Source organism: Coptis chinensis, chromosome 6 (assembly GCF_015680905.1).
Source record: "Coptis chinensis isolate HL-2020 chromosome 6, ASM1568090v1, whole genome shotgun sequence".
In the NCBI taxonomy this organism is placed as follows: domain Eukaryota; kingdom Viridiplantae; phylum Streptophyta; class Magnoliopsida; order Ranunculales; family Ranunculaceae; genus Coptis; species Coptis chinensis.
Window position 1 is genome coordinate 90,730,784 of NC_141461.1, and position 8,226 is coordinate 90,739,009.

Consider the following 8,226-nt stretch of genomic DNA (forward strand, 5'->3'; position numbering starts at 1 on the left):
AATCGACAGACACGATTATTTTTCTCCCGGACAATTTCTCGAGTCATGGTTAGCAATCATTCACATCAAGACACTTTCTTCTTGAATTGTTTAGGCTATCTCTTTGGGATTTCCATCTATCCGCTTTCTTCTTCCCCCTCCCTTTTGTTTGAGAAATGTTGGGATTCAAAATCAATAGCTGAAATAAAGACCGAATTAAAATAAATATTTATATCAAATTAAACACCGAATTAAACACTAAATTTATATCAAATTAAACATTCAAATAAAAAAAAACACGTGATGTATTAACCGGAAGGTATCGAAGGCTCTACTTGTTCGAGGCTCTACAACTCCCTGCGTCTCCTTTGTAGGAAGTCTCATTAAACTTTGAAATTTCAATAGCCATTTCACCAATCTTTTCAATAAAATATGAATAACCCTCAAAAAGTATGCGGCGCGTAGTAAGCCACTTGAGAAGCAACCTTGATAGAATGAGCCACTCTCAAAGGTTCATTTGAGACATTCCCCACCACAAATCCAAAAGTATCAAACTCCGTTACTATAAAGTGTTAGCCTTTTGCATCCACCGTCAATCTAAAATGGTTTGGAATCTCTTCAATCTCGTAATGCGATAAAACCTTTAAGATATGACCACAAAGCAAACCCATAAACCGAAAGTACTTGCATTCAAGCATCTCCCTATGGTTCCTCTATCGAAACTCACTCTCCAAACGGAATTCTTGATTGGGTCTCTCCATTTCACTATGTAGCTTCCGGTTCCATACCCCAATCTGTTCCCCATCAATTTTGTACTCCATCTTTGCCTTTTTCTAGTTGCTCTTTAAATTTATTGAATATTGAGATTAGATAGACCTTCGCATGCATAATAGAGGAAAAGCATCGCTAGGCAATCCATCCGTGAACTATGCTTCTGCGGTCGCGGTAATCGAATCTTTCTTTCCTAGCAAGCAAAGCCAAAGACTTCTCATTACCATGTACAAACTGCATAAGCGTAGTCGCCGAATTGACAAACCGGTCATAATGAGCATTCATCGATTCACTTCGACCCGCAGTGTGCATACCGAAAAAAAAGGTGCCACTGAGATAACAAGGAACCCATTTCTCCCCGTGATTGAATATATCTCTCCAACCAAGGATTTTCAGACAACTCATACTTCTCAATGATTGTACACCATCTTCTCTCAAAATCAACAATCCTATACAAAAGAAATAAGTTCTTCAACTCGCTTACTAATGTCTCAAATTTGGTAAATGACATCTTCAATTCTTCTTGAATTTCTGCATAATATGCCAAAAGCGATGTGAACGATGACGAAGTACTAGGAAACACTTTGGCAATGGCTGCGATCATCGCTTATCCCGGTCGTTTTGATTGCAAATACGACGACCACCCATGGCCGCCAAGCCGCCTTAAATAGCCATATGAATGTATCTTCCGTCTCATCAAGCAACAATGCAACCAAATTGAATCGACCGATAATGATGGTTGACTCCAAAGAAAAGGGCAAAAGGCATGGAATATGCATTGGGTAATGATATGTGGTATCAAAGACACAACATCCCCCCGAAATAGTCATATTGGCATCGGGACCTCCCATGAACCCAAAAAGTTCACCGCAATCCCATTTTCATCTAAATCAATAAATGGTAGAACTGGGATCCCTCGGACTCTTCTCATAAAATATTGCGTACGGGTTGCATCACCTTCTTTAGGCATCTTTACGTCAAACCATAATAATGGTTCCAACAATCTTTACAGTGTAAACCCAACTTCCTCTCCATGGAAAACAGATGCCACTTTCCCAACATAATAAACCGTTATCGCTAAATATCTCGGTCAAACTTCACCGCCCGGCATATGTTTGTTAGTTTTCATGCAAATTCTCTTCGATGGGGTCACCGACCGCGACTATGGTCATTATGAGCAACGCTGACCTCATATATCTCTCCATGCATTCTTTTTTAATACGAATTCTAGCTTGGCAACCACACCGATAGTTGATGTATTTCTTGATCGGACTTCATCTATCTTGTTAACCCCTTCACGGAGCAAAACCAAGAAACAACCACTAACCAAATCCACCGATTTTGTTGCTTGAAGTCGTCCAACACGAAGTCTCCAATCCCTCTTGTTGACCATACTCTTTGTAATAAGTCTTAAAAAAAAAATAAATAAAAATAAATAAAATAAAAAATAAATAAATAAATAAATAAATAAATAAATAAATAAAAATAAACATAGTAATCTAGAAAGTCTCTTGAATCATTTTAAAAGACCAGTTGCTAAAACAAATTTTCTAAGCTTCCGTTGTAAAAATTTGTTTGGGGCGGGTGTTCGTCATTCCGGCACTAAAATGTTTTATGTCCCCATTAGAGTTGCTTAGGCCGTTTAATTGTATTACGATTGATTGACATAATCTATTAATTTAGAGTTCATTCGTTAAGCATAACTTACGTCATGCCGCGCGCCGAGGCATTTTCCACTATCTCAGATGTCACCCAAGTTGAATAGAGTGTTTTATGGATCATTGGATAGGAAATCTCTCCCATCATTTCCATATCTCATTCGCAAAAATTGGACCCAGAACGGCGAAGAATTTTGAATTGAAGTTCGCGAAAAAATTAAAAATTTTCGATTTTGGGGCTTGGACCCCAACCAGCGGACCCGCGCCCGACCCGGCTGGCCATACTTTACTTTCTCACGAACAGTTCATCGTTTTCATCTTCCATTCCGCCATTAACAAAGCTCCAAACCTAAACAAAATAAAAATTAAAAAGAAAATACAATAAACCCACGCCCAAAATCAAATCCTAACCCCAAATCTTCTCTAAAACTAAAACCACACCACCTCCACCAATTTAACCCAACAAAACCACCGAAATTTACAAATTTTTGGCCGCCGCCACCACTCCACCACCACCACCGCTCTTTCAGCTTCGGTCAAGTTAAACCACCACCACCACATCATATTTAAACCCCTCACCCATTCCAAACACTAGATGGCTCAACAACGGCTTGAATTATCTTTTAGAGCAAGTTTTCATCGCCGACCACTTCGGCTACCGCTTTTACGGTGAAAATGGCTAGTAGAGATTTGGGTAGTTTGTGGTACTTTCGAACGAAGCCTTCTACCATGAAGACTTGGTCCGACGGTTCTACAAACACCGGGGAGTTGGAGAGGAGTAGGATTTTGTGATGGTAAGGAAGAAGGAGGAGGAGTTGACCATTGATCATTGGTCGAGATTCTGGGCATTCCGCCTAGAATCCATCCGATGCCACTCTACGGAGCCCCAGCTTTGATGGGGTAGAGCCCTCGATAGGCGGATCGTCATCGATGGGAGCTACAATACAAACTCCTTGTGGTATCGCCCGGGCGTCCTCCGGGACCAACCACCGGCTACAAAACAGGTGGATTAGTCGGAATGTCTCTAGGGAAGGACAAGGTCACCGACATCGGTCCGGACCTGCCTCCATCGCCTTATGGGTACTCCAGAGCGAAGTTTTTCAGATCTTGGACTTTTTGCTGAAAGCATGATTAGGGGGTCGGAAAGTCTTTGGCACCTCTTCCCGTGTTAATCACCAAGATCATCTTTGAAGATGAAAGCATTTCCGGCGTCGATAGGATTTACATTACCCCTTGCGACCGTAACCACGCGTATCTATAGGGAGTGTAATCCAACAAGTTTGGAGGAGAGGATAGAGAAGAAGAAAGAAGAGGATGGTGGAGCTGAGAATGAAGAGGAGGGGGGGGACATCGATGGATGCCTCAGGGATGAGGAAGACTTGACCGCTTTGATCGCAGATGCCTTCCGAGGTGTTGAATCGACGCTGACGCATGGCTATGCTTCATAGGGGCATCGCGTTCACTAAACACTATCTGTCTGACTGACCTCCGACTCGGCAGAGGCGACTATTCATCACAACTTCGAGATCCGCACCCGAGAGGATGAAGATGGGAAGCGGCGGTCGAGATGGAGGCCCAAAGCCCGGTTTAGAGTGGACATGCTTGCACGCTTTCCCACCTCCCCATACGACTCTCGCTTACGAGGACACACCCTCGAGGGCATGAAAATGTCGTGAAGGACGGCTATTTCATGGCTGGACCTTCCGGAAGCCCGGGGAGCCACCACTAGAGAGTGCCCTCGCCACCAGATGGCCGAGGTGTTTAGAGTCCGGTTTGATTATGGTTGTTGTTTTATTTATTTTTGTTGTTTTTATTGTAATGTAACTTTTATTTTTCGTAATTTGAATTTTGTAGTGAAAGGTACTTTCAATGAAATTTTAATATAAGGGGTTATTTTTCGTATGTGTGGTTGTTTCATATTGATCCCACCTTCCCAACTTGTTTGGGGTGGTTTTATCAATTCAAGCTTTATTTTATATATAACCAGTGTTAGAATTTATTCGCGAGTAAAAGGTGAAAATATGGCCGTTTAGGCATATCTATGAGTGAGAATCATTGTAGGATGAAATCTAGATTAAATAGGTACATTCAATCATAAAATCAACCTAAAAGATAATGGGTTTGAATTAGAATCAAGAAAATGAGTTGTTTCCGTTTTGGGTTTGGAAATTTTAGGATTTCGAGAAGCTAGTAATTAGTTTTGGCGACTTTCCCGATCCATTTTAGCAACTTTAAACCTATATAAACTTGATACAATCTATCCTCACAACTCACACTACACCTAAACTCCATCACGCACCTTTCACACCCGATTCCCCACGTTTAGTCTCCATTTTGCAAATCTCAACTTGCGGGCCAGCGCCAGCTTAGGAGCGGCGGCTTCGCGCCACTTCGACAGAAAATTTTACTTCGGAAGCCCCGGCATGCAAAAAGCGACTTCGGCTAAAACACCGAATTCAAAAATACAAAGAGCGACTTCGCACTTAGTTAAGGCAGCGCCTCCGCGGACCGTGGACGAAATTTTTCCAGTTTTCCTTAGCGTAGTACCGGTTGTTTTGCGGCCACCGAGGCGTAGTTTTGAGATGACATCTCCTATAATAATACCGAATGATCTTTCGAAGATTTGTTCCAAAGCACTACTTACGGTGCTTGGTTTGTGAGGTGATCACATCGTTGGTTTGGGAACCTCTTATGGTAAAGAATCAAGCAACTTTATTCTCCAAAGACTTGCATTTATTTTTATACTAACCGCATTTTCTTTTGAGAGACCGGACGGAGAACAAGTGTTCTCCATCAACATTGACGATGAACCAATGGAAATTACCGTGTTCTTTACTGCTAGCATTTGTTCTTGGACTTGCTATGCCGAGATACAAAGACCCATGGTGCTATATTAGATTACGATAATACGCATGTCTACACTTATGAGTCTTTGCACGGGCTTATGGGCGCATTTTCCTCAGATTGAGGACCAAGGGGACTATAACGTTGCCCTCGGTAGCTGGGCCCATGAACATAGGGAACTGTTATGTTTTGGATTATGCTAAACATTTTAGGGGAATGGCGTTTTTCTTATGTGAATGACGCCACTTTGCAGCCGTTTTCCTTTTTTAGCCACGGACCGGGTTCCCATGACCTTCCCGAACTTTGATGTCTAGTTTAGCACGAGCCCATACCACGAGGCATAAGTACCTTCTTATGCCCTGTTCTAATTTCAATGATTATGCTATGTTTCTTTCGCTTTTTGTACACGTTTCGGATCGGATTAAGTAGGCACCCGACGACCCACCAATAGTATTATTCGATCTTTCCGCCGCTGAATGACTTGGCAAGGGCCGGATATTACCTCACCGTGTTGCACCCTACACCCCATCAAACCAAGTGGCACTTAATAGGTTAGCAACCATAGATGATAAATGGCGCGTGAAGCGACAAATTATCATAGCATGGCAGATCGCGAAGAGCCTCCCACTTCTTTATAGAAGTAGGATGACGAATATAATGAATAACAAATGGAGTGGAGGTAAGTTTTTAGTTTCTCATTAAGTGTAAATGCATGTCCCAAGCAATTTAATTCTCATTAACCCCATAATGGGGCGGAACTTTATAGAGTTGCTGGAGTTTATTTCCTATATTAAGACATTCTAACCTTGTTTTGCGATGTTTCAATTTCACGCTTTCAAATGGTACTTTTTCCCACCCTCTTTATTTAAATGCTTTGAGACGAGCATCTTCTTGTTTCGGGGCATAGAAACACGGTAATTAAGACATCCGCTAGGATATAAATATGTATAATATGCATTTGTTTTCTAGTTAAAATTTCAAAAATATAAATAAATAAGTTATCTTTATACACTTAGGAATATTGGTATTGTTTCTTTCTCCATGCTCTTAACAATCAAGAAGTCTCACGTAATTGCCAGCGTCGTAATAATTATTAGAAACTTAGGTTAATATATAGGTAATAATCTTTACATCTATCTATAAATATATGACATGAGTATCTATGATTGTTAGCGGTAGTAAGTTTTCTCAAATCTAGCAGAGTACTTATTCTACAAATCCTGTGAGAATATAGCCTAAAGCCTTATATGAACGAAACATTTGAGAAATGACAAGGGAGAAGTAAAATCCGGATAGAAAATCACACGTCCACTTGCTTGATCACTAAACCATATCCTAAAAGCGAGAATTTAGGCCCTTTGGATCGATATAGCCGAAATTCAAACCTATGAATTATTTTCCATTAGTCGCCTCCTAAAAGAGCCTTTCTTTTTTTCCATAAACCACAATTCCTTTTACCTCGTTACAAAACAAAACAAAAAAAATAAAAAAAATAAACCAACCTACCCAATTTAGAATAAGTCCGAGAAGAATGATGAAGAAAGAAGAAGAGAAAAACCGTGGTAAAACAAAAATTAGTTAGTGCTTGTAAAATAAAGAAAATAAGTTTCCATCCAAAAGAAAAAGAAAAATAAAAATAAAAATAAAATAAAACTCCAAAAATAGAATAAAAGGGAATCAAAGCCAAAGAAAAAAAAAAAAAAATATAGCTAAGGATGGAAACAAAGTGTAGAAACAAAAGTAAATAACAAGGTTTTTCTAGTTACATAATATAGAAGACTCTATTATCTCGGACTTGTCTTTTGAATATCCATTTCCTTCCTTCTTAAACCATCTCCTAATCCTCAAATTAACACCCAATAAAGACCCTAAATTTCGATTAGGAATAGGTTAGTGTGATAAGTAAGTGGCGGATGTGTTTGATCGACCGAACTTCCTGTGTGTCATTGGGATTGTAAGGTAAAAGTGTGCCCACGCATTAATCGGAGTAAATAAACTTCGAGTGGAAAAATCGGAGTGTTGTTTCTTGACTATTATCGCGGAGAACCTACTTCTAAGGACGCTTATTCCGAAGTTCTTCGAAACAAACCTCGCTAAACATTTTATAAGACTACCTATCATTGTATATGTTTATTGTAGATGACGGATTATTATGCATATATTAACTTAGGTTTCGACTTGGTTATTCTTATTCAATTGCTAGAGAGATGTATAGATAGTTGAAAATGAAAAGGAAACAATAGTTTTATTTTCTTAGTCGTTGTAGTATAGATGAAGTTTGTAGCCCCTTCATCGAAAAACTCTCACGAAGGTTAGAACTCGGCCCACTTTAGGGAATTCCTAGTGGTTTAAGGCCTTGTTGCATATATGGTCAATGCAATCGCACTCAAACGGTGAGTAGTTAGAACTCCATTTTTGGTCACTTATTCTAATTTTCATCTTTGCTTGGTGACAAAGCAAAATGTCTTTGGGGGTGTTTGATAAGAGCCCAAACCGTAGTTTTAACCCCTTAATAATCATACTTGTTAGACCAATTATGTGAATAATAAGTAAGAGTTAATACCGACATTAACGTTTTTATGCATTTCGTGCTTCAAAGTCCATTATGCGTAGAAATGTGCCACTTTAGCGAGATAAAGGAAAAAAAGTCGTGAGAACTTCCGAATGCCATAGCTTTGGACTCGGACTTTAATCGGGCCTACCTTATGTCAAAACGACCGGCTTGGAAAAGAGCTTTGTAATGGTCTAAGCCTTGACCCAATCAGAGGAGCGAGAAGTGGACAAAAAGTCCGGTTGAAGCCAACTCTGGTGAAGAGGCCTTTTTGGATTTGAAGAATGGGTTTTGGGCCGATTCTCGGCCCAAAACATGGCTCCAAGCCCATGCACGATTTTTGGATCTGGATGTATAAAAACAAAAGCTTGACTCATTGTTAATGGCGCTTAGGTTAGGTAGATAGTTAGACCTAGATTAGTT